The sequence below is a fragment of the Palaemon carinicauda genome, chromosome 37 (genome assembly GCF_036898095.1).
Source record: "Palaemon carinicauda isolate YSFRI2023 chromosome 37, ASM3689809v2, whole genome shotgun sequence".
NCBI classification, from domain to species: domain Eukaryota; kingdom Metazoa; phylum Arthropoda; class Malacostraca; order Decapoda; family Palaemonidae; genus Palaemon; species Palaemon carinicauda.
In genome coordinates this window covers 8,163,574-8,190,857 of record NC_090761.1, presented here as the reverse complement: position 1 = coordinate 8,190,857, position 27,284 = coordinate 8,163,574, and the positions used below count along the sequence as shown (strand labels likewise).

At 46.1% G+C, this 27,284-nt stretch overlaps 1 protein-coding gene across 1 annotated transcript in view; it reads left to right on the top strand.

The window, feature by feature from the left end:
* The window catches only part of LOC137629434 (uncharacterized), a 124,588-nt gene that overhangs the window by 50,163 nt on the left and 47,141 nt on the right, over positions 1-27,284 (top strand). The window lies entirely within an intron of this gene.

The window sequence follows — 27,284 nt, the reverse complement described above, 5'->3', positions numbered from 1 at the left end:
AATGGCGGTGGGGTAGTTTATCCACCCTGGCAGGCTCAACCATACCGCTAAGGCCAGTTCTGAGAGACCAGACCGAGACTGGACCCCTATAGGCCTTCTCCTTTATTTAAGATAGGCAAAGGCTAGGAGAAGGAAAACTCCAAAATCAAACCAAACAAGACCCCAACGGCGGAGCTTCCCAGCGCCGGCGGAAGAGGCCAATGCCTGTCAGGCAGGCAACAAGGCGGGCCTTGACATAACAAGAACCCGGCAGCCCGATGCAACCAACATCGGAGAAGCCGCCTGTCTCATATGTCTTGAGCCGCGGTGAAAACGGTGTGGGCCAAGTGTGTGCGCGTGGCCGTTGCAAAGCCACGACCACCCAAAACAATATACCCAGCTACTGGCATTCTGTCGTTTCCTCCACCCTTCTTCATCTCCATAGATAGGAGGCTGATGGCTAACGACGGAACCCAATACTCGGACACGAGTGGGCGCCGACGACGACGAGTAGATTTTCACCTACACATCCCTTTTCTATGTTCACTTTGTAGGGCCAATAGTTTATATGAAAATTTATTATTGACTAGTTTTGTTTTACCCTCTTAGCTGAATAAGTGAATGACAGTTATATTTAGTGGTTCAATCTTGTAGTTTAACAGAAGTTTATCATTCAGATTTATGTACGGTTCCCCGTTTCCTTCCATTTCGGCGGCAGGCTTTTGTCTCGTGTCCCTACTACACATCTACATGTAGCCATGTCATTGTAGCAGTTAGAAAAACTAGAATAGTTCTAAGATGCATTCTGAGATGAATATAATTTTCTCACCATAGTTGGAAAAGTAAGATTCAGGTATGCATTTTAGTCTAACCATTTTCCTCATGGACCACTCTGAAATGCAAGTAAATGAAGTAGGGTTTTGGAAATTTATAAAAAAGATAAGAGGAAGATTTATATGGCTTGAGGCATTTTCAGGTGCATATATATAGTATGGAGATAATTTGGTGTGCTTTTTTATATAAGTTTGTGATGGAATTTGACCAAACGGAGCTATTAACAAATTGCATGGCTGGTGTCTTGGGTGGCTCATGGGTAGGATGCAGATTAGGAGTATGGCGTGGGGGGTTGGGAAGCAGCGACACAGCTACATCTCACTTAAGAGAATGCTTTCTGTGTGATTAATTCACATATGGCAACTTAAAAATACACTTAAATACCCCTTACATAACCATGAATTAAGACTAGAATTGTAAGTGTCTCAGTTGGTGGTGGGGTGAGATGTAATACTAGCTGTATATAAGCTGGGTGGTGTCAAGTGGGTTACTTAGGTAGGGGAGGTTGTCATTGGCCAAAGAGAGTTTTGTGTTTATGCATAGTAACATAAAAAACCCACTAAAATAACTTTTACACAATCAGGAATAAGGGCTAGAATCCCAAAGTCTTTGTTGGTTGGTTGAAGAAAGGAGGGGCTAAAATCAAAGAGAGGAAGAACTTTTTTTAGTGAAATATCCAAGGTGTGATATACTATTACGTGTTGTACTCTTTAGTAAGATATATAAATGATTTTAACTTCCATGTGGTTTATATTTGTAAATGACCAGTCAAGTACATCAAAGTGTATTGTATATGACATGTTTTGACATTCAGTGGACGTCATCGTGGTTTAGGGGTTAACAATGAATCTTGCAGTAGTCTCCAGATAACTATCTAATATAGTCTTGACAAAAGATACGTACATACATACATACATATACCAAGGCACTTCCCCTAATTTTGGGGGGTAGCCGACATCAAACATATGAAAAAAAGGGGACCTTTCTTCTCTACGTTCCTCCCAGCCTGACAAGGGACTCAACCGAGTTCGGCTGGTACTGCTAGGGTGCCATAGCCCACCCTCCACTGTTTATCCACCACAGATGAAGCTTCATAACGGTGAATCCCCTACTGCTGCTACCTCCGCGGTCATCCAAGGCGACCAGAGGAAGCAGCAGGCCCTACCGGAACTGCATCATAATCGCTTGCCATTCATTCCTATTTCTAGCATGCTCTCTTGCCTCTCTCACATCTATCCTCCTATCACCCAGAGCTTTCTTCATTCCATCCATCCACCCAAACCTTGACCTTCCTCTTGTACTTCTCCCATCAACTCTTGCATTCATCACCTTTAGCAGACAGCCATTCTCCATTCTCTCAACATGGCCAAACCACCTCAACATTCATATCCATTCTAGCTGCTAACTTATTTCTCACACCCATTCTCACCCTTACTACTTCGTTCCTAACCCTGTCTACTCGAGATACACCAGCCATACTCCTTAGAAACTTCATCTCAAACACATTCAATTTCTGTCTCTCCGTCACTTTCATTCCCCACAACTCCGATCCATACATCACAGTTGGTACAATCACTCTCTCATTCAGAACTCTCTTTACATGCATGCCCAACCCTTTATTCTTTACCACTCCCTTAACTGCCCCCAACACTTTGCATCCTTCATTCACTCTCTGACACACATCTGCTTCCACTCTACCATTTGTTGCAACAACAGACCCCAAGTACTTAAACTGATCCACCTCCTCAAGTAACTCTCCATTTAACATGACGTTCAACCTCTCACCACCTTCCCTTCTCGTACATCTCATAACCTTACTCTTACCCACATTAACTTTCAACTTCCTTCTCTCACATACCATTCCAAATTCTGTCACCAATTGGCCAAGCTTCTCTTCCGCGTCTAAACCAGTTCAGTATCATCCACAAACAACAACTGATTCATCTCCCATTCATGATTATTCTCGTCTACCAGTTTCAATCCTCGTCCAAGCACTCGAGCATTCACCTCTCTCACCACTCCATCAACATACAAGTTAAACAACCATGGCGACAGCACACATCACTGTCTCAGCCCCACTCTCACCGGAAACCAATCGCTCACTTCGTTTCCTATCCTAACACACACTTTACTACATTTGTAGAAACTTTTCACTGCTTGCAACAACCTTCCACCAACTCCATATAACCTCATCACATTCCACATTGCTTCCCTATCAACTCTATCATACGCTTTCTCCAGATCCATAAACGCAACATACACCTCCTTATCTTTTGCTAATTATTTCTCGCATATCTGCCTAACTTGAGGAAGTGGATCAGTTTAAGTACTTGGGGTCTGTTGTTGCAGCAAATGGTGGAGTGGAAGCAGATGTACGTCAGAGAGTGAATGAAGGTTGCAAAGTGTTGGGGGCAGTTAAGGGAGTAGTAAAAAATAGAGGGTTGGGCATGAATGTAAAAAGAGTTCTATATGAGAAAGTGATTGTACCAACTGTGATGTATGGACCAACTGTGATGTATGGATCGGAGTTGTGGGGAATGAAAGTAACGGAGAGACATAAATTGAATGTGTTTGAGATGAAGTGTCTAAGGAGTATGGCTGGTGTATCTCGAGTAGATAGGGTTAGGAACGAAGTGGTGAGAGTGAGAACGGGTGTAAGAAATGAGTTAGCAGCTAGAGTGGATATGAATGTGTTGAGGTGGTTTGGCCATGTTGAGAGAATGGAAAATGGCTGTCTGCTAAAGAAGGTGATGAATGCAAGAGTTGATGGGAGAAGTACAAGAGGAAGGCCAAGGTTTGGGTGGATGGATGGAGTGAAGAAAGCTCTGGGTGATAGGAGGATAGATGTGAGAGAGGCAAGAGAGCGTGCTAGAAATAGGAATGAATGGCGAGCGATTTTGACGCAGTTCCGGTAGGCCCTGCTGCTGCCTCCGATGATTTAGATGACCGTGGAGGTAGCAGCAGTAGGGGATTCAGCATTTATGAAGCTTCATCTGTGGTGGATAATGTGGGAAGGTGGGCTGTGGCACCCTAGCAGTACCAGCTGAACTTGGTTGAGTCCCTTGTTAGGCTGGAGGAACGTAGAGAGTAGAGGTCCCCTTTTTTGTTTTGTTTCTTTTGTTGATGTCGGCTACCCCCCAAAATTTATGTATGTATATCTGCCTAACTGTAAAATTCTGATTCATACAACCCCTACCTCTTCTAAAACCACCCTGTACTTCTAAGATTGCATTCTCTGTTTTATCCTTAATCTTATTAATCAGTACTCTACATACACATTATTATTGGATATAGTTAAGTGAAACACTAGTTTAATAAAAATTTGGTTTATTTCAAATATAGCTGTAATTTTTTATCACAGTAAATGGATACATACTGTACAGAAAGAGCTAGGACCAGCTGGGTGTAGAGATAGGTAGTGGCGTGCAGCGCTCCCAATGTAAAGGAGAGCTGGCTATTTGAAATCATTGCCCTGCTTAAATTTTATCGCAATTTTTATGAGAGTTTCTTTTAACAGGTACTGCATTGTTCTTGGCCATCCCAATGCTGTTGCCAACTATTAGAAATCAAATTCTTAATGTTGGGTAAACAATTATCTCAAAGAATTTTTTTTTTTTCTTCTCCTTGGCCGCGAAGCAAGAAACCGCGATTAACGAGGTCCGACTGTAGGTTAGGCTATGATATCTGCCTTGCTCGATAGTTGGAAACCATGTTAGTTGCATAAGAAAATATAAACAAAATGTATGAAGCTCAATTGTTAATTCCTGCAAGATTGGTAATACAGTAATGCAAAACAACTAGCCGAGTCTTTTCTGGCCATTCTCCTGAATCCAAAGACAACTTTTACAACTAGAATCTTTGACATGAACATCCAATAACTGAAGAAAATCCTTCATAAGGAAATTGCACTCTTCACAATGGTTACTCTTTAGCTCCTTGCTAATGACACCAAGAGAAAGAGGATTATTAACATCCATCAATAAATCCCTTGAACAACCCTCATAAGAAGACATCCCCTTAAAATGAATAAATGAAAAAGAGTTTCTGTAGAATTTCGACAAAATTTTAATCTGAGCGCAGATAGTATGCGTACTAGAGCCAGGCAACTAGAGAACTTAAAAATAAAGGGATAGAATCTACCTAAGCAGTAGAGCTGCCATGTACCATCATTTTGATTTAATTACTACACCAAAAGGGTACGGTATTTAATAGGAAAGAAAACAGGAAATTTTTAGTTTAAGGGTCGATATCTGCAATTTAATCAGCATTAAGAGAGTAGTAGTATGAATGCCAGGCGAGATTCATAGAAATAAATACTGTTCTATGGATGAAAAGGCATACTTTTCACTTCTTACAGAAACCATAGCGTAGTCATTTGGTAAATCTGTAAACATTATAATAGATGCAGAATAAGGAATAAATAGATTGAATTGAAGACTTCATACTAGTTGGTATGGCAACATAAATTTAATAATTCGTCAGATTTAGGTTCCGCTCTTCATCCCTTGTAAGAGATCCCTTTTAATAATTCAGTTATAACTGAAAAGCATCCTTAGGGGCATTTTTTTTTCTTTATTTGTAGCGAGAGGTTAGTTTTAATTTATCAAGTTAGTCATCTTAAGTATTATTTACTTTATCTTTATTTTATATAGAAACTTTAATTAATCAAAGCTTTGTTTAACTATTTCCTTTATTTATTTCCTTGTTTCCTTTCCTCACTGGGCTATTTTTTCCCTTTTGGAGCCCTTGGGCTTGTAGCATCCTGCCTTTCCAACTGTGGTAATAATAATAATGATAATACTGTGGTAACTAATAAAAGTTTTTTTTCTTCTATACTTCAGTACATGTACTTGGATTTTAGAATTAGGTGAATTTTGTGAAATCTTAATCTTAATTGTTTATCTTATCATTTGACACTGATAGATTGCACTCTATAACTGAATATCCTAAATTGTTAATTTATCTGTAAAAAGATGATAAGACTGGCACAATGGAACTTTGGTTAAACATGACCGCATTTCTGCAAAATTGTTACTGATAGTGGTTTAATTTTTTTTATGCAATCAGTCAGTTTAGTTGTGTTGGTGTGAATAGTATTATTTTATACCATCACTTGAAAAGTGACAGTGAAGTTTGAGCATTAAAATGTTTAGAAAAATGGAAAAAGATGAAAGTAAGTTAGGTAGACAGATTTTAATTTTTAGAAAACATTTGATTAGAATAATTTGAGCTTTTTTCTGTACAAATTGGTAATATAGAAATTGTCAAATGAGGTGCTGTATTTAGGTTTTAGCTCATGGAAGATTAGGTATCTTTAATTATTAAATTAGTTTTAATGACGACATTATATTCATTAGACGAGATTTGTTTTATTATTATTTCTATAGTACTATGCTTATATTTTTAATTATTGATATTATTTACTATTTTTTCATAGTATAATTATTATTAATAAGTAGTTTAACAAGTGCACTTTGTTAGAGTTTTAGACTCCCATCGCATTGGCTATAGCTTGGCTAAAGATTTTATTCTCATTAAAAAGGGAAAGTAAGAGAAAAGTATAGTGTTTGGTTTCTATCTGTGGCTTAACACCGCCTATGAAAACATTAAAAACAAGTGATAGTTTGTTGGCCTTTGTTAGCAAACAACATGAGAAAACAAGTTTAAAATCTATTATTATTATTACTACTTGCTAAGCTACAAGCCTAGTTGGAAAAGCAGTATGCTATAAGCCCAGAGGCTCCAACAGGGAAAATAGCCTAGTGAGGAAAGGAAACAATGAAAAATAAAATATTTCAGGAACAGTAACAACACGAAAATAAATATTTCCTATATAAACTATAAAAACTTTAAAAGACAGGAGGAAGAGAAATAAGATAGAATAGTGTGCCCAAGTGTACCCTCAAACAAGAGAACTTTAACATAAGACAGTGGAAGGCCATGGTACAGAGGCTATGGCACTACCCAAGACTAGAGAACATTGGTTTGATTTTTGAGTGTCCTTCCCCTAGAAGAGCTGCTTTCCATAGCTAAAGAGTCTCTTTTACCCTTGCCAAGAGGAAAGTGGCCACTGAACAATTACAGCGCAGTAGTCAACTCCTTGAGAGAAGAAGAATTGTTTGGTACTCTCAGTGTTGTCCGGATGTATGAGGACAAGAGAGTATGTAAAGAATAGGTCAGACTATTCGGTGTATGTGTAGGCAAAGGGGAAAAGAACCGTAACCAGAGAGAAGGATCCAATGTAGAACTGTCTGCCCAGCCTACCTATTCAGGTGTTTCCATTACACTCAGAAAAATATTCAGGAAATTCCATTTTGTAAGGTATTGAATAACAATTTAAAATTTTATTTTGATTGTACAATGATTAGGTGTTTTCCATCTTTGTGAAAGTAGATTCCGATCTTGAATCATTTCTAGATTTTCTGAAGGGAAAATGTTTAATTCTTTCTTAAAGAATTCAAGGGAGTAATGGAAGATTGAAGTACAATAGAACAAGAAATAATTTTCTTTTTTCAATTCTACAATTTGAGTTATACACCTTAGCATTGTACTTCTTTAGTAACTTCAAGTCAGCGACTAGTCTTGCTAAAACTGAGTGTAAATGCAAATCAGCATTTACCCAAAATCAAGTGAAATGTTGAGAAGCTAAACAAAAGAAAACGGAAAAAGTGTGTTCATTTCCGATCAGTTTCCCAGGTTCTGTTACCCCCTGATGTACCACTACAAAGGACAAATAGGTCTTTAGAGAGACAAAGGTAGAAGTCAGGTTGTAAAGGACCTCTCATCTTTTTTACGCAGCTAGTTTATTGTACGTAGTAATTTGATGGTGTATATATGTACTTCAGCAGATTTTATTAATTTATCTGTTCTTTCTTTTGTTGAAAGACAGTAATCAAGGTTTTCAAGTATAGTTTTTTCAAGATATATTTTATTTAGTAATTAGATTTTTATTTGTGTTTTATTAGAAAAGGTTTTAGAGAAGGATATGATCGTCCCTAAAGACCATTTTGTGTTATTTTGTTCAGATTACATTAGTTCATAGAAAGTTTTTAGATTTATGTGTCACTTATGATTATTTTTTACTGATATACGATTGCCATGAAATACATATTCCAATAACTTTGTATATGTAGTTTTACCAGGCTTTTAATGATGATGATAGTAGGAGAAGCTTATGATGTGACTATGTTGGTTCTTTGAACTTAGCTAGATTCAGGAAGTCAATTTCTGTTTTCAGTTTTCATTTAAATTCAGTTAGTATTATAAGATCTGTCCTTTCAGTTATAACCAACATAATAATCCTGTATATTGTTATTCAGAAAATTGTTCTTCTTAGTTGGGGAATCTAACCACATATTAATTATGCTTCAATGAAGTGATTTGGGTATGGTGTAGACAATGTTTACTCTTGTCAGCTTACTGATTTTATTTTGTTTAAACTTCTGTTAATCATCTAATATCAATACAGTTTAGAAAGGAATGCAGTTAAGCCAATGGTGAAGGTAGTTAGAAATTAAGGTTTGAAGTAGGGTCTTTGGTTTCATTACTCATTGTAGGGATTTGGATTTAAAGAGTAAAATAATTCATTCATATGTAACTTTATGCGAGAGAGAAAAAAGAGCGTTTAATAGAAATGAAAGGGGAGTGACTGTGACGCAGTTCCAGTAAGCTGCTGCTTCTTCCGGTCAACTTAATGACCGCTGAGGTAGCAGCAGTAGGTGATTCAGCACATGAAGCTTCATTTGTGGTAGATAACAGGGGAGGGTAGGCTACGACAACCTAGCACTACCAACCAAACTCGGCTGAATCCATCGTCAGACTAGGAGGAGCAAAGAGAAGAAAAGTCCCCTTTTATTTTATTTTTTGGTGATGTTAGCTACCCCCCAAATTTTGGGGAAATGCCTTGATAAATAGATAGATAGATATGATTTTATAATACGGTATATTAAACTGTTCATTAAGATTAAAGGAAAAGTTACATAATTTGTTTTCCAATATATTCTTACTTTATCCCAGATTTGATTTGGTTGCATACAGGTAGTCCTTGACTTGTGATGGAGATGTGTTGCAACGACCCCCATTGTACTCCATCAAAATATTTTACATTGAAGGTGGCTTAAGCCTACCCAGGAGTCTTAAAGGATAGTGGTAATTTATCAAAGCAGTAATTCAGTGCTGTACTGTACAAACTATATGCTGGAATTATATTGATTTTAATATTGTACAGTATTGGTGTTACAAGGTAAAAGGCAAGTTAAAAAAAAAACAATAGGTAAATTCTTACCCTATACATAGGAACTACAGTTTAATATAAAGTCTTGTTCAGGAACCAAGAAACAATCCTGTCTACTGTAAGATTTAACAATCTGAATGTACTGTATCCTATTGTTTTCATAAAATCTAATATGTAATGGCTAAATCTACGAATACATTCATGCATGGAACGTTGTATTGGTTTGCAGAACACTGTTGCCAGATGTAGCACGCAGACTGCCTAGTGTCTGAATGCTGACCACACTCCAACTTTCACTACACAAAAATATAAAACGGTGGAATACTCATAAATCTGGGTAAAAGGTAAACAATCAAGGATGAACTGGGCACTGGGCACCACCCCTTGATTTTATACTGGGCAAGGGGGCCCAGCTAGAACCTTACTTCCCTGTTATCTTCCCTTGCCTTGAGCTTGCTGAATAAACACATAGTATGACCGTTGATTCATTGCTGGGAAAATTAGCAGAATCAATGAATAGCTCTATCTTCTTTAGGCAAGATCACGTCAAGCTTAAGTAAACTTTAAGAACAGTAGGTGAAAGGGAAGAAATTTCAAGGCTGGTAACAGAACACGATGTGGGAGAAAAAAAGAATATATGAAAAGAGACTTTTTAGAAACAGATTAATAAGAAAAAAAATTAGACAAATAATTGGGTCGACAATACATTTTTATCAAATTTTAATAATTTATAATGTAAAGAAAAACTAGTATCCCTTTACACTCTAGCCTCACAATAACAAGATTAAAAAAATTTATTTGAATAACCCCCCAAAGAAAAATTATTCACATGTTGGACACTCAGATGGGTTCCATATACAAAATAAATACATGTAATTTTTATACCATATGGATGGATCTGTATACAAATTTTAACGAGGCTTTGGGCCAAAGAACAATGAGCATCTGTTGACTTGAAAATCATTAAAGGTCATTTGTTCCAACACAGAATACTTACCTCGAACTACTTTCTTAGGAGAGTCTGGAATCTCTCAATCACCGACCAAGAATTTTGCATAGTTGCCCCCCCTCTCCGCTGCCTCTCAAGGGTGTTCCAGGGCATAAGGATACTCGCCTAGGTGCAACCCAGGTCACGTGTGTGGCCATGCTTGATACCCAGTTAGCTTCACGTCGCGGCGTAGATAACATCTTGCCGCTCTCTCGCTTATCCCGGCCGTTCACCTTGTGTTCCCACGTGATTACTTTGTGTTCTCACCCCTTGTTCCACGTGTTCCCGTGTGTTCCTTTACCTTGGGTCTCACATATTCCCGTTGTGTTCCTCACCTTTCCCTTGTGTCCTTATGTCGTTTGTGTTCGATTTTGCCATGGAACCTCAGCGTCGTTGTCCCGGGTCTCAAGCGGGTAAGTCTTGCGGGGCATGGCGCCGCTCTCACCGCCCGGGGTCGACCCGCATTCCTTGTGCTCCTCGTGTCGGGGGAAGAGGTGTTCCCCGGAGTGTGAGTCTTGGCCGGAGCTCCAATGGGCTCTTTTCGCCAAGAAAAAGAAGAAGGCTTTTAAGAGGTCGCCAAAGAAGTCAGGCCTTTTGTCGCCGGTCACGTTGCCCTCGGTCCTGTCGGAGAGAGGTTCTCCTTCGCCTTCCCCTACCCAGGGTAGGGGACTAGGTAAGTCCGTTTTGGGGAAGCGGCCCATTGTCGTTCTAATGTGGGGGATTCTGTGTTGAAGGGGTCTATGCAGACAAGTGAGGGGTCTGCTAAAGTGGTGGGAGTGTGTGCTTTAGACGAAAGTCTGGTGCCCGCAGGACCCGTCATAAGTGTGGATCCGGGGGGGGGGGGGGGCGTTTCTGCGCCCATCCCCACGCCCGTAACGTGCTTCAGGTGCAGCATCTTCCGCGGGTGGCCAGGGCATTGGGAAGCGACCCAGGGGCGTTTCGGACCCCGACTCGGTCGTTTGGAGGGCCCGAGGACGTCCTTCAGGTCCCCCTTGAGATTGGAGGAGGACATCGAAGGTTGGTTCGACGGTCGTCCCATCATCCGTTCACCCCCGACACCATCAGCCACACTCCCGCCGGACTTCATGGAGCCGTTAACCCCGAATTCCAGACCTAGGAACCCCAGGAGGCTTGTGGTAAAGTCGGAAATTTTCAGTCTCCTCGTACTCCGATGACGGCTTCTCCTACGTCTCCTATTCGTCGAATGGTTACAGTGACCGAGACTCTAGGAGGGGGAGGAGACGATCTAGGAGGAGGAGATCGAGCCCACACGACAGTCCGCCCAGGAAGAGGGCGAAGTCCTCGAGGAGGGACTACCGAAGGAGGTCATCACCGCGGAAGAGGTATGTCACGGTGGTATGACATCGTAGGGATCCAGCAGGTCGGTTGCCGCTCCAGTGCCTGCCTCGGTGGCTGCTGGAGCCGCTCCCGTTGCCCTGTACAGTGTCTCTTCGGCTCCGCCCGCTCGTCGGGGCCAGCCGTTGGCACACTCGTTACTGCCCCGGCCTAGTAAGTCGGCGGCGCCACCCGTGTGCGGAGAAATCCCGCGGCTTCGGCACAGTAACGTGACTCAAGAGTCTATGGTCACAGCGGTCCCGGCCAAGTTTCGGGATTCGCCGCTGCCACGACCATCATCCAGCGTCATCCGGGTGTGCCCGGGAGGGGGTAGACCCATGACGGCTACCTCCATCCCAACGGCTCTACCCGTGACAGAGGCGCCCACTCCATCATTCTATCAGGAGGAACGGGATGCCTCCATTCCCACGGATCCCTCCGCGTTCAAGGAACCTGCCAACACGGAGGTACGGTTAGTGGACGGTTTAATTGACTGTACAGTGTCTTTTCGGATCCGCCTGCTCGTCGGGGGCAGACGTTGGCACACTCGTTGCTTCCCCGGCCTAGTAAGTCGGCGGCGCCACCCGTGTGCGGAGAAATCCCGCGGGTTCGGCACAGTAACGGGACTCAAGAGTCTATGGTCACAGCGGTCCCGGCCACATTTTGGGATTCGCCGCTGCCACGACCATCATCCAGCGTCATCCGGGTGTGCCCGGGAGGGGGTAGACCCATGACGGCTACCTCCATCCCAACGGCTCTACCCGTGACGGAGGCGCCCGCTCCATCATCCTACCGGGAGGAACGGGATACCTCCATTCCCACGGATCCCTCCGCGTTCGAGGAACCTGCCGACGAGGAACCTGCCGACGAGGAGGTACGGGTAGTGGACGGTTTAATTGACTTGGCCGAGTGTTCGGTAGAGGAGGTCTTGTCCTACCGTAAGGTGCTTGCTCTCATCCGACGGCACCATAGGTTGGACGAACCTCAACCAACGGCTGCGCGAACTTGGATCTCGGGTCTGGGCAGGATGGTGGCGGAGGCCGCCATGATGGAGGTCATTGCTCAGGTCATCCAGCTCTTGGCTGGATTGGTGGGCCTGTACACTGGAGGACTTTCAGATCTCATACGACCTGGCAGTGCCAGACAATCAGGCCCTTCTGAAAGAATTGATCCGCTCTGGGGGTAAAGCCATGAAATTTCTGACACACCAGTCCCTTACTCAGACAGCCAACTGGGTTCTGAGGAGAAGGCACACTATCCTAAACAGACTTTCCCGTAGGCTCCCCGAGTGAGAGGCAAATTTCCCTAGAAACTCTCCGTCTCGGCCAAGACGGTGTTCCCTCTCCAGACGGTAGCAGAGACGATGGAGAGAGTCAGCAGATTGAAGGTGCCAGCCGAGCCCAGGCAGCCCGTTGCGAGGAGACCTGCGGCGGACGGGGCCTACCCGCCTCCGCCCCCAGCTAGGCAAGGAGCATCCACCTCTTCATGGCACCATCCACAGTGGTCCTCCAGGGGGAGTGGTGCTCAACCCCAAACCTACTATAGACCTAAGTTCTCCGGGTCAAGGAGAAACAGGTCAAACCGCCTTTCTAGAAGGAGATAGGGAGAGAGGCCCCCTACACCTTCCCATGCCCCTGGTGGGGGGATGCCTCAAACAGTTTTGGCAAGCATGGCGGGACAACGGGGTGGACCCATGGACAGTTACTGTTCTCAGGGAGGGATACACGATTCCCTTCCTGTCAGAGCTGCCCCCGCTGATCCCCGATCACCGAGGGGTATGGTTAGCTCCCAACGACTCGGAGAAGAAGGCAGCTCTACAGGCAGAGATGGAAGTTATGCTGGAGAAAAGAGCCCTGCAACCCGTGCATGAACCGTCACCGGGATTCTACAGCAGATTCGTCTTGGTGGAGAAAGTGGCAGGAGGTTGGAGACCAGTAATCGACCTCTCGGTATTGAACAAATTCATCAAGAAGACACCCTTCAAGATGGACACGCCGAAGTCGGTTCTGGCAGCCTTGAGAGAAGGGGATTTCATGATGGTCCTGGATCTCATGGATGCCTACTTCCAGGTTCCTGTTCGCCCCTCCAGCAGGAAGTTTCTCAGGGTAAAGTGGGGCCCCCCAGACTCTTCATTTCAGGACCCTCTGCTTCGGTCTGTCGATAGCCCCTCAAGTCTTCACGAGAGTCTTCGCCCTCGTCTCGACCTGGACACACAAGCAAGGCTCAAACTCAGACCAGTTCAGTGGAACCTGAAGGACCTCTGGTCAATGGGAAGCTCCCCACAGAAGATAATTCCGGTGTCACTTCCCTCCAAAGAAGCTCTCCTCTGGTGGTCCGACAGGAGGAATACGTTGAAAGGGATTCTGTTCGGCTCCCCTCCCAGGAGATGCTGCTCTTCACGGGCATCTCCTCAAGGAAACAGAAGAGGGGAAATGGTCAGTGGGGGAAAAGGCCCAGCACATCAATCTTCTGGAGCTCATGGCAGTGCAGAGGGCATTGATAAGCTTCGTCTGCCTTGTTCAGGGGAACTCGGTAGCCCTCATGCGCGACAACGCGACGTACATAAAGAAACAAGGAGGGCTAAGATCAAGGGATTTGTGCGATCTCACAGCTCGGGTCCTGGAATGGGCCAAAAGGAACGACATTCTCCTATAGGCCAGATTCATCCCCGGAAAGATTAACGTCCTGGCGGACGGGCTAAGCAGGAAAGGCCAAATAGTGGGATCAGAGTGGTCCCTTCACCCTCAAGTGGCACAGGAAGTCCTCCGTTGTTGGGGCTCCCCAGTGATAGACTTGTTCGTCACAAGACTAAACGCGAAGCTCCCCGTGTTCTGCTCCCCGATACCGGATCCGTCAGCAGCCTTCGAAGATGCCTTCCAGCACCCGTGGGACAACCTCCACGTATACGCCTTTCCCCCCTTCGGGATGATCAGACGGGTGCTCAACAGGTTAAGACAGTCAAAGCCCACAGAGATGACTTTGGTAGTGCCCTGGTGGCCGGAGAGGGAGTGGTTCGTGGATCTGCAGGACCTAGCCATTCTCCCGCCGTGGCCCTTACCAGTAAGAGGAGACCTGCTAAGTCAACCACACTGCCAAAATGTGCTCGAAAACCCTCGGGCTGAGGCTACACGCGTGGAGGTTATCGAGCGGTTGCTAAGGAAGTAAGGGTTCTCGGACAAAACAGCGGATAGGATGTCAGGGTACCTGCGGAGGTCCTCTTGTGTTGTGTACCAAGATATATGGGCAACCTTTGTCAAATGGTGTGCCACTCAGAACCCTCGGCCCTTGGATGTTTCGGTCCACAACATCGCAGACTTCCTGGTACGCTTGAGGGATGATATAGGGGTCCCCATCCCAGCCAGCAAGGGGGTTCGAGCAGCGTTAGGACAGGTGTTCCAGCTTAAGGGCATCAATCTAGGGACCTCGCGTCACATCTCGATGCTCATCAAGAGTTTTGAGCAAACTTGTGATCCCCACACCTCGAGGGTTCCCCAGTGGGATGTGGCCAAAGTCCTTCAGGTCCTTTCACAGCCTCCCTACGAACCTCTAAAGATGTTTTAGACTAAGAGCTCACCCTCAAAGCCATCTTCCTACTAGCCCTGGCCTCAGCGAAACGAGTGAGCGAGCTCCACGGCCTGTCTTTCGAGGTATCCCACTCGAAAGGGTGGAAGGACATGACTTTCAAGTTCTTGCCGGAGTTCGTAGCAAAGACCCAGAACCCTGCAATTGCGGACCCGAGGTCTCAATTCCGGCTATTCCGCGCTCGGACAACCCTAGTGACCTGCTCTTGTGTCCCGTAAGGACCATCAAGAAATACCTTAGTAGGACGGCCAAACTCAGACCGGTGGTGAAGAGTTTGTTTGTGTCCACAGGCTCGGTCAAGAAGGCAGTTTCCAAAAATACCATATCCTTCTGGCTGAGACAAGTTATAAAGAAGGCCTATGAGAGTGAGGGCACCACGGTGCCTGGTACCCCAAGACCTTAAGATATTAGAGGTCTTAGCACGACCTTAGCGTTTGGCACCAACATGGCAGTAGGCCAAATCATACGGGCGGGCACTTGGGCTAGGCAGTCCATCTTTACAGCCCACTACCTCAAGGACTATACGAGGAAGTCCTTGGATGCCTTCTCCATTGGGCCAGTCATTGCGGCCATGCAACAAGTTTTGTAGTTTGGGCCCCGGGTTAGCCGTGGGAAGTAATCGTAAGCGACACAAGTTCCTCCTTACTTCCTGGCTAACCTCTATCCATTTCCCGAGACCCCACCCTTTTTTCCCCATCCCTACATGAGAGATGGGATGTTAAAACACATCAAGTATGGATTTTGAATAAAAGGTGAATTGTACATAAGGTAGACTTTTGCATGCTTTCCCCTACTCTCCTGCCTCTCCCTGGGAGTCCCAGAACTAGCCCCCTATCTAGTTCAAGGGCCCCAGCGAGTCTCGAACATTTCAATATGTAAGCTACTCCCTCCTTCTAAAGTATAAGTCTCCTAAGAAAGTAGTTCGAGGTAAGTATTCTGTGTTGGAACAAATCACAAATTTTAAGTAATTTGTATTTTTCCTAACATACTTACCTCGAACTACTATCGGGTAATGGCCCTCCTATCCTGCCCCGAGTATCTTCTGGAGTTCGAGGAGGCCTTAAAACAGAAGCTTACAGGGTATCAAGCATGGCCACACGCGTGACCTGGGTTACACCTGGGCGAGTATCCTTACGCCCTGGAACGCCCTTGAGAGGCAGCGGAAAGGGGGGCAACTACGCAAAATTCTTGGTCGGTGATTGAGAGATTCCAGACTCTCCTAAGAAAGTAGTTCAAGTAAGTATGTAAGGAAAAATACAAATTACTTAAAATTTGTGATTTTAACAAGACCTCATCCAAGGAATATTTTTTATTTCTGTAGGCTTCTTTATCCTAAACTTGTTATTATGCAATTAATAAATTTACAATACTATTCTGCAATAGGTTGTTACTAAGATGGGAGAAAATTGGTGGCATCTTGGTGTCTTTGAATAGATGGGCAGAAGTTGAAACCACATGGTGAATACAAAATTGTTTAAGGACTGTTTCAATCAGAAAGGATAGCTCTCCACTATGGGCTATTTTTTACCCCTATCAAGTGAGGATTTCCTATCGGAATCATTAGCTCCACTGTGTCCAGCTTTGAAAACCTAATCATATTCATTGACCCTGTTCCCCATTTTGTCCACAGGCAAAAATTATCACTATTCACATCTGGTAATGGGTAATAATCGTATCGGTATAAAAGTTTTTTGTAGGACGCGCTTAGCAGAACATTTGAGTTCTCAACTTCGACCGTTCGTTATTTGGCCCTTTATGGTCGACCAGAACCAAGATGTCTGAAATACAGCAGGATCAGAATGGATATGTTCCAATCATTTTATCTCTACTTGACTCCCTACGTGTAGGGTTTTCGTGTCATCACCTGTTATAAGAAACAATACCAGATTAAGTAATTTTTTGGGGGGGCTACTTGAGAGTTAACAAAAATATTACAGTTTACAATGAATAGATTTGACAGTTTATGAAGATATATATATTTTTCCATAACATGCAAACCATAAAACTTTTTTTTTTCCTCACACAAACCATAATTCATTGTAACGTAGTGTAATAGTTTTTGTAATTCTAAAAGGAAATAGCTAAAGCTACGTAACACATTCATGCAGGAAATGTATCGTAATAGTTATTGTAACCCAAAATGAAATTACTAGAAATACATATCATACACGCATTGAATGGGAGTTATACTTTTTACAGTACTCAACAAGTTTCTGTATATTGTGTGAATACGTGAATGATGTTAGGCTCTTGATGGCTACTTTTGATCTTAGTTGTAAAAGGAGGATGGCAAGGATAAAGCAGCAGTTTTATCACTTTGCTCCTCTTTGGCTATTATTGCAATGAAAGAGGCATCATGAGATGTAGATGGTCTAGACAAACAAGGTTAAGGCTCCATTGTGCTTGAAGGCAATGGCGATGCAGACGTTTTCTTGAGAAAGATATCCATTGTAGGTTGCATGGTACTTCTTTTCTGTTCTTCATAAATCACTTGGTATTGAGCAAAACTATCTAGCATTTCTGTTACCATTTGCAAAATGGTTATAGTTGACATCCATTTTGACAAAAAGTGTCAATGCTTTTTCAGTGAAGGAAAATACCACTGCCAATTGTTTGGCATGAAGGGTGTGATTCACGACCTCTGCTTAGAGTTTTGGCAATTCAGATTATTGCATTTTTGTCTAGGAGAATGTCTATATTTCATGTTTCAAATACTGTATGACAAATTCGTTAGGTAATTTGTATTTTTCCTAACTATACAAACCTTAGCTATTTAATTACCCCTCCCCCCTCAAACACACCTGTGAGAACTCACTTTGCTTAGAGGTATGACTTTCCGGGTACAGGGCTGGCGGGCAAGTTTGATTAAATAGCTAAGGTTTGTATAGTTAGGAAAAATACAAATTACCTAACGAATTTGTCATTTGTTCCGTAACTGAAATACAAACCACGCTATTTAACATGGGTGACTTAATCCTTAGGTAGGGTGGTAAGTCCCTGCCATTACTGGCTTTTAGCTTTTTGCCCCGAGACTCAGTATCTGAGTGTGTCAGCACTCAATGATAAGGAGCCCCTGCACCTCGCTAGCGATTTGCTCTGCAAAGTCCACGGCCTACATAAGCTTGTGTGTGAAGGAAGTAAGTGTGACTCGTCCTAGAAAGTTGATCTGAAGTCCTTTAGATGGAACTTTAAGGCTAGGACTCTCCCAATACCACCTCGTCAGGGTATGGGGACGTGACTGTATTAACTTAATACTAGGAACACAAGGGAACATGGTTTACCTGCAGTGGTTTGAGGTCAGCTGTGCAGAGAACCCAGGATGCTGCTTTCCCCAAGAGAGGGGAGAATGAAGAAAAGAATAAGGGCCAGGCATACCTTTTCATTCATACAGACTAAAACCGGGTAACAATGCCCTCAACCCTCTGCTACTTGTCCATTAAGGAGCCTGAGGTTTAAACCAGCTGTTGTGCAGCCACCACAGGGCCGATAGAGAACGTATCGAGCCTCCTGTGGGTCACGTCTTGCAGGTAGTGGGCTGTGAAGGTCATCTGACGCTTCTATACCCCTGCTTGTAAAACCTGCGTCACTGAGTAGTTCTTCTTGAAGGCCAGGGACGTAGCTATACCCCTGACATCATGTGCTCTAGGGCGACGTGACGGAGAAGGGTCGGGATTCAGGGAATGATGGATAACCCTGCGAATCCAGGCTGAGATGGTATTCTTAATGAGCCTTCTCTTTGTCCTTCCGGTGCTAACAAACAGTGCTTGCACCTGGGGACAAACTGCAGCTGTTCTCTTAAGATAGAGCCTCAGACTCCTTACTGAGCATAGTAGGAGATGGTCTGGGTCATCTGTTACAGAATGGAGACTCGAGATCCGGAAAGAGTCGAATCGAGGGTCCGGCACTCCTGGATTCTGAGTCTTGGCAACAAACTCAGGGACGAATTTGAACGTTACCTCCCACCATCCCCTTGAATGGGCGATGTCATACGAGAGACCATGACGTTCACCGACTCGCTTGGCCGAAGCCAGAGCAAGTAGGAACACAGTCTTCCAAGTCAGGTGGCAATCAGAAGCCTGGCATAATGGTTCGAAGGGAGGCCTCTTAAGAGACCTGAGAACTCGAACCACGTTCCATGGAGGAAGTCTCACTTCTGACTGAGGGCAGGTAAGTTCATAACTTTGTATAAGTAGGGAAAGTTCTAGCGAATAGGAAATGTCCATTCCTTTGAGTCTGAAGGCAAGACTTAAGGCTGAGCGATAGCCTTTCACTGCCGAGACTGAAAGGCGCATTTCTTCCCGCAAATACACAAGGAACTCCGCTATTGCTGGAATAGTGGCAAAGAGTGGAGATACCCCTTCCACGACACCAACCACAGAAAACTCTCCACTTTGCCTGGTAGACTCCTGCGGATAACTTTCGCAGGTGTCCAGACATCCTTTCCGCAACTTGCTGCGAAAAGCCTCTCTCTGTGAGGAGGTGCTGGATAGTCTCCAGGCATGAAGCCGAAGCGAGGCCACGGCCTTGTGAAAGATGTTGGCGTGTGGTTGTTTGAGTAACTCGCGTCGTGGATTGAGTTCTCTCGGGAGTTCCGTTAGGAGCTGCAGAAGGTCCGGAAACCACTCTGCGTGATGCCATAGCGGAGCTATCAGGGTCATTGAAAGGTTGACTGATATTCTGGTCTTGTTGAGTACCCTTCTCATCAGACAGAACGGGGGAAAGGTGTACACGTCGATGTTGTCCCACTGTTGTTGGAAGGCATCTTGCCAGAGTGCCTTGGGGTCCGGGACTGGGGAGTAGTACAGCGGAAGCTTGAAATTCAACGCTGTCGCGAACAGATCCACAGTCGGGGAACCCCACGAAGTCAGGACTTTTTTGGCTACTAGACGATCCATAGACCACTCGGTACTCACTATCTGGGATGCCCTGCTCAGACTGTCGGCGAGCACATTCCTCTTGCCTGGAATGAAGCGAGCTGATAGTGGAATCGAGTGGGCTTCGGTCCATCTCAGTATCTCTACTGCAAGATGGGATAGCTGCTCTGAAAAGGTACCTCCCTGCTTGTTGATGTAAGCCACTACTGTGGTGTTGTCGCTCATCACCACCACGGAGTGGCCCGCCAGGTATTGTTGGAACTGTTGAAGGGCCAGGAAGACGGCCTTCATTTCTAGCAGGTTTATGTGGAAGCACTTTTCTTATTCTGACCACAGGCTTGAGGGCCTGTGGTTCAGAACGTGGGCCCCCCACCCTTTCTTTGAGGCGTCCAAGAACAGCATCAAATCCGGGAGGAGGACAAGAAGATCCACTCCTTTCCGTAGGTTCTCGTCTGTCACCCACCACTGTAGATCCGTCCGTTCCGAAGGGCCCATAGGGACCATGACGTCTGGGGAATCGTGTCCCTGATTCCACCGAGACTTGAGTCGCCATTCTAGGGATCTCATCCTTAGGCGACCATTCAGAACTAGACCGGCCAGGGATGAAAGGTGACCGAGGAGACGTAACCACGATTGGGCTGGGAGTTCTTCTCGTCTGAGGAAAGGATCTGCAACCCTCCTCAGCCTTGCTATCCTGTCGTCTGATGGGAAGGCTTTGTGGAGATTGGTGTCCTAGATCATGCCCAGATATACCAGTCGTTGAGTTGGAAGCAGAGAGGACTTCTCGAGATTTACCATGATCCCTAGATCTTGGCAAAGTCCCAGAAGTTTGTCTCAGTGTCGAAGAAGGGTCGACTCCGAGTCTGCTAGGATCAGCCAGTCTTCCAGATAACGGAGGAAACGGATGCCGATCCTGTGTGCCCATGATGAAATCAGGGTGAACACACTGGTGAAAACCTGAGGTGCTGTGGAGACCGAAACATAGCACCTTGAACTGGTAGATCTTGTTGTCTAGGCTGAATCTTATGTACTTCCTTGAAGACGGATGGACTGGGATCTGGAAGTACGCGTCCTTCAGGTCCAGTGTACACATGAAGTCTTGTGGTCTCACTGCAAGTCTGACCGTGTCTACCGTCTCCATGCTGAACGGGGTTTGTTTGACAAACCTGTTCAGAGCTGAGAGGTCGATGACTGGTCTCCAGCTTCCAGACGCCTTCTTTACTAGAAAGAGTCGACTGAAGAAGCCTGGGGAGCCGTCGACGACCTCCTGGAGAGCATCCTCCTTTAACATGGTCTCGACTTCTGTCCGTAGGGCTTGGCCCCTTGCCGATCCCATGGCAAAGGAGCTCAACGACACTGGATCTGCTGTCAGGGGAGGTAGAGATGTTGTGAACGGGACGCAATATCCCTGACCGATTACGGAAATCGTCCAGGAATCGGCCCTGAGTTGCTGCCACCTTACTTTGTAGGCATCCCCCCTCTGGTGAACATGCAGGGGAATTGCCAATCCTAGCGTTTGCAGCCTCGGCCACTCCCTCTAGGATTTTTCCCTCCCCTGGAGGAATTCTTGCCTTTCTTGTCTTTGACAGGAAAGGGCTTCGACACGGTTGCCTTTGCTGCCACTGCCGGTTTCGTTGTCTTAGACGGGCGAGGTTGTTGGGGTGCTGGAGGTTTATAGGGCTTAGATGTAATAGCCCTATGTAGGAGAAAGTCCTGGTTGGACTTCCTCCACCTCTCTGCTGCCTGCTCCACGTCTTTTGGCTCAAACAGATTCTTTTCCAAGAGGGAAGAATGTCTGAGCCTACTGACCTCGACGCTGGGGACCTTCGTGTGGAACCTCTCGGCCACGGCTTCACGTCGTTTCAGAATGGAATTGGCCCATAAGTTCGAGACTTGATGGGCCAGAAACTCGATAGTGCGCGTGCCCGAAAGTAGGAAGGTCTCCAAGGCCTTCCTGATACTTTCCTTGGACAGATCCTCGGAACGTATCAGGATGCTGAGAGACCCTAGCCAAACGTCTAGCCACGAAGTAGCCTGCATGGCATACTTCGTGACCTTCTTCTGACTAAGGTTCTCCGTCGCCGAGAAGGACACTTGCCGGCTGGAGAGCCTCGCTAGAGGGACTCCTCTGGTAAACTCTTCCACAGAGTGGTGCAAGGGAAGAGCTAAGCAAGACTCCCCCATGATCTCGAAGTACCTCCTCTGATGGACTCGAGGAGGCGGGAGGAGTTTCTTGCCAGCACTGGAACGGCTGGAGGAAGCGAGCTCGGAGAGCTGGCCCTCAACCTTGTCCCTGACACTCTTCACCCCTTGGGACCAGGGCAAAGCCGCACTGGCCTTAGAAGGTTTCTGGGTGCCAAAGACTCGGTCCAAGACTGTGTCCTTGCCCTCTCGAGGGGGAATCTCAGGATCCGGGAACCCGTTGAGATTCCTCATCAGGGTTAGAACCTGCCAGAAAGCATGTTCTGACTCCTGTGGCTCCCCTCCTGAAGGACTGGCAGCAAAGTCTCCTGTCCCCAAAGGCTCTTCTTGGGGGGACTCGTGGACGTTCTCTGTGGGTTTGGTTGGCTCTGGACGAAGCCTTGAGGACGGCTTCGGATGGTCTTTGAGTCCTTCGGTTCCCTCCTGGGAGGGATACAGGACTAGCAGCGATGGCGGGAGGCTCTTCTCCGCACCTACCTGGTACGACTCTCCTACACGGGGTGGGTTTTCTCCCGTTGGTGCGATGGGAGAACGCCTCACCTCTGTGGAATCCCCTGAGGACGGGAAATCTTCGTCCACAGGGGAGGGAGAGAAGGCCGGGGGGGGGGCCTTCCTCACCACGATGTCTACTCCTCGCTTTCTCTTCAGGGGGGGGTCGAAGCTGCCATTGATCTAAGGCCCATTTCAGAGAAGACAGGTTTAAAAGCCTGCATGACAGCTCTGTCAATTGACCCGAACCATGGCTGCTTACTGACAGTAGCACTGTCAGTGACTCCCTCTGGAGGGAAAGGGACCAGGCGATCCTTAGGAGTAGATACTACAACAGGGTCTGCCTGAAAAGAAGAAAGAGACGATGGTTGGATCCTGGACCTATCCGGAGTTCTCCCCGCTTCAGGCAAGCGCGCTGGCCTGCGCGCGCCGGGGGGGAGGCGATGATGAAGACCTGGTTGCACGTGTTCCTGTCGCTTCGCACGTAAGCTCGCGCTGTGAATCCCGCTGGATTTCGTGCTGGCGCTCGCGCGATGAGGTCTTGCCTTGTTCGCGCGCGTGCGCACACGGGTGCATGGGCGCGGGCGTGTGGGGATGATGGCGAGGGCGCGCGTGGGGGAGCGATGGCGTACCGGCAAGCGATGGCGCTCCGGCAAGCGATGGCGCGCCGGCAAGCGATGGGGCGCCGGCGAGCGATGGCGCGCCGACGAGCGATATCGCGCAGGCGAGCCATGGCGCGCCGGCGAGTGGGCGTGTTGGCGAGCGATGTTGAGGAGGATATGGAGCGCGTGGGTGCGCAGGCGATCGGTGGCGCGCAGGGGCGCGTTCTGGAGTGTGCGCAGTAGGTTGAATAAGCTTTCGCGCGCGCGGAGGCGATTGCTCATGCGCGCGTGGACGCGCAGGGTCCCGACGAGCTCTAGAAGGTGAAAGTGTTGGGCGCACACGCGTAGGAGAAATACCCTTAGCGCGTGGGCGCGATGGAGCCTGTGCGCGTTGGCGCGTAGGAGAAGGCTGGCGAGCAGGCGGGGTCCGATGGCGCGTCAGTGTTAGGTGTAGCGCAGGAGATCGCTGGCGAGGAGAAGAAGGAATCTTCCCTCCTGCGCCCAGATCCGAAGATCGTGGGCGCACAGGAGAACGCTGGAGCGCAGGCGAACGCTGGAGCGCAGGCGAACGCTGGAGCGCAGGCGAACGCTGGAGCGCAGGCGAACGCTGGAGCGCAGGCGAACGCTGGCGCGCAGGAGAAGAGCGCTGGCGAGCAGGAGATCGTGGGCGTGCGCGGTGTGCAGCAGGATGAGGGCGCGCAGATGTGCGCTGGCGAGGTGAAGATCGCTGGCGAACAGGAGATCGATGGTGCGCAGGTGAGCGCTGGCACGCATGTGAGCGCTGGCGAGCAGGTGGGCGCTGGTGCGTTGACTCAGGAACAAGAGAACTCTTGAGTGCAGCAGGAGAACGTTGGCGCGCAGGGGATACCTGGCGCTTAAGGGACTTACTCACATTGTGAGAAAGCCCCTTTTGCCCTGAAGGGACCGGTGCCTGTTTATTAACGGGATGCGTGGGCGCCCACAGCGCATCAGTGGCCAGGAATGGTGACGGCAGGTCAGCAGGTCTGACAGGAGAAGGAGATCGCGAACGATTTGCGGAGAGGTCCAGGGATGCAGCAGGAACGGTCGGAGCACGGTGTGGAGGATCCTCAGCGGGGGACCCGAAGAGGCGCCTCCTAACACCCTTGTGGGGTGAAGGAAGGCCTCTTCTGCGAAGAGGGCGAGCGAGCTTTACGTCTGATACGACCTATGGCAGCCGGCAGACCATCGACAGTCCTCTGAAGAGGAGTCTCTGTTAGTGCACTCCCCCGAGGGGGAGAAACACTTGCAGGAGAGACCGTTGGACTTAGCTCCTCCCTCGAAGGATGTTCGGAGGGGGGAACTAAGCCTTCCACTACATCAAAAACTGCAGCAGGGGTTTGACCTAACTCGTCAGAAGCCTCTGCCACAACAACGTCGACGATAGACAGAGGATCAACCTCTGCTACCGCCGGCGACTGTTTGACAGCTGCTCCCAACCTGATCATGTCAAACAGGGCTTCCTTGGAGGGCGAGCCCTGAAGCCCCAAGGAAGCCCAAAGCTGTAATAAATCATTGTTAGACACATTATTATCAAAATTAAAATCCTCCCCCGGGGGAGGAGGAGCTGCCTCGCTATGGGAGGCAACTCCCTCTCCCAAACCCCGAGATGGGTTAACAGAACTGCGGCCTACGCTACCACTCGACGGCCTCTCGGAAGAGACCAATCGAGTGGGATTTTCGGAGGAGGTTTGGGCAACGGAAGAAGAGCCCTTGAGATTTTCTCTCTTCAAGGGAACCCTTGAAGGAGAAATATCCCTTTTGGTCGTCTTCTTCTGGCACCGGGTAAACCTCTCCCACTGGGAGGTAGACCACTCCCTACACTCACCACACACTTTATTTCTTTCACACCGTTGGCCCCTACAAAAAGGACACAAGGTGTGAGGGTCTGTGTCCACCGCCGACATATAAGTTCCGCAAGGGCGGTCAGGTAATCCGGGACACTTCCATATAATAGAGGCCAACTTCCAAACACTCTATTAAAAAGAAAAAGCAAAAAAAGATTAATGGCTGTCAATATAGGCGAGGGTAGGAACGGACACGTCCAGTCATCACCCGAGCCAAAAGCAAAGTGAGCTCTCACAGGTGTGTGTTAGGGGGGAGGGGTAGCAAGCTATCCCTCCCTACCCCCCCGCTAATTAGCGATGGGGTAGTAAACCCTCGTTAAAATTCTAATGGCTCGTCATTTCAGCTACGCCCAAAGTAATACCCATATTAAATAGCGTGGTTTGTATTTCAGTTACGGAACAAAGTTTTTTTCTAAATGAAAAGACATTGCATTATGGCAAAAATGTCCTTGTTTTATATTTACCCAAGCTTATCCGACCCCTTACTTAACCCTTTTCTGACTGCAGTACCTACTTATTTACTTTTTCTTCAAGAATTTGAAGGAAAGATGTTTTTGGGAGTATCCCATAAACTATGATTCCCTCAGGAAGAGAGGTAATTTTGTTCTTCTCACGATGGTATCATAAGTAAAAGCTTGCTGCACATTTCTCTTAAGTTTTATTCAAATCATCTACAAATATAAAATCCTCTGTTGGAGTTAGCAGGTACTTCTTCAGATTGACTAGGAATCCCAGCTAACTTGAAAAAGAGAATACCCACACCTGTTGTACACAAATCTACATTAGCAATAGAGTTCAAGAAAAAACAGTTTTTGAGTATAAAATCCCCTTGCATCCTACAGACGTAACCACTTGGCAATAGGGGCTGTTATTCTGGCAAAAACCCGAGGAGCTGTCCTAAGACCAAAACATAGGCATTTGCATTGATAAACCTTCATCCTGTCCATAAACCCGTGTAGACATCTAGACTAATGATTAATTGTATAAGTATATAGATGTCTTTCAAGCCAAATATAATCAATTTATTCCTGACTGCTCCCAGCACTGTAGAATGGGTGTCCATGAAAAATTAAGAGAATTGCATGCAAACTTGTTTGGAATGGCTACATCTAGCATTGGTCTTCAAACTCTCTGATGTCTTGGTTACCAAAAGCAATCTGTTTTAAAAATCTGGGAAGGTACTTGGGACCTCCTTGGTCCCTTGCTTTTCAAGAAGTTTTGAAATTACTAATTTCAAAAGAAGGGATTTGAGAGTGTCTATGAGATAGGTGGGAACAGCAGGCAATTGGGGATCATAGCACATTGAATCCAATAACCCATTTATACAATCAAGAAAGCCCACTCCTCTGGAAGAATGCTCTCCAAAATCTTATAAAACTGGTCTAATCTTCCATCATTTACCGAGAAACACTGGTAGAGACCGTCATCGTTATCTCTTTAGATGGAAAGTAGTTATGATGGACTTCCTGTCTTCTATACTACTTGCTCCATTTTCGGTAACCCTAGTAATCCTACTTAAGTCTAAAAAGACCCAAATGATGCTATCTCTGCACATGAAACTGTCCAAACCAGAGAAGAACAAAGCTGTTCTCTGTGTTTTACCGAAAAATTTTCTAACATAACTGCAGACCCCTGTGTACCATCTGCAGTTATTCTATTTAAACAACTATACAAGTCTAACATCATTCTGTACCTATATCGAGATCCCGAGTGCCCTGTAAGTTTCTCTTCTGCAAGAGTTGAAAGAATGCCTACCACCGAATCTGCAAACAAAAAATATCTCCTCCAAATTTTCGCGACACTTCCCCTTTTCCTTAGTTGTGCACCTCGTAACACCATCATTTTACAATTTTCTAATGATGAGCTTCATTAGAGACACTGCAAATTAATCAGCTCTGTAGCACTGCTTATGTTATATGAGTAATCAATCATAGCAGGGGTCTACTACTGGCTGATTTCCTTGAAATCTGAGATATGATTTCTTCTATTTTACCTGTAAAAAAAAACTTGAAAACAGGAATTTATAGGTTGCTTTTAGTAAGCCCCATTCAATACTGAAGGAACACTATGTAATCAAGACCACTAGACCTGACTATGGAAATCAGGCTAGTTTAAGCAATCGAGCTAGCAAATCAGTCTTACCTACTACAAGCTAAGGCTTACTGACCTGAGAATAACAAAGGAATTTAAATAAGTTAAGGTCTAAAAACTGAACTGACTGGACAGCTAAGGAATAATGGGTATGTCGTAATGTAAGTTGTTCTATTTACAGTGTTGTACTTCCCACAACAATATTTAAAA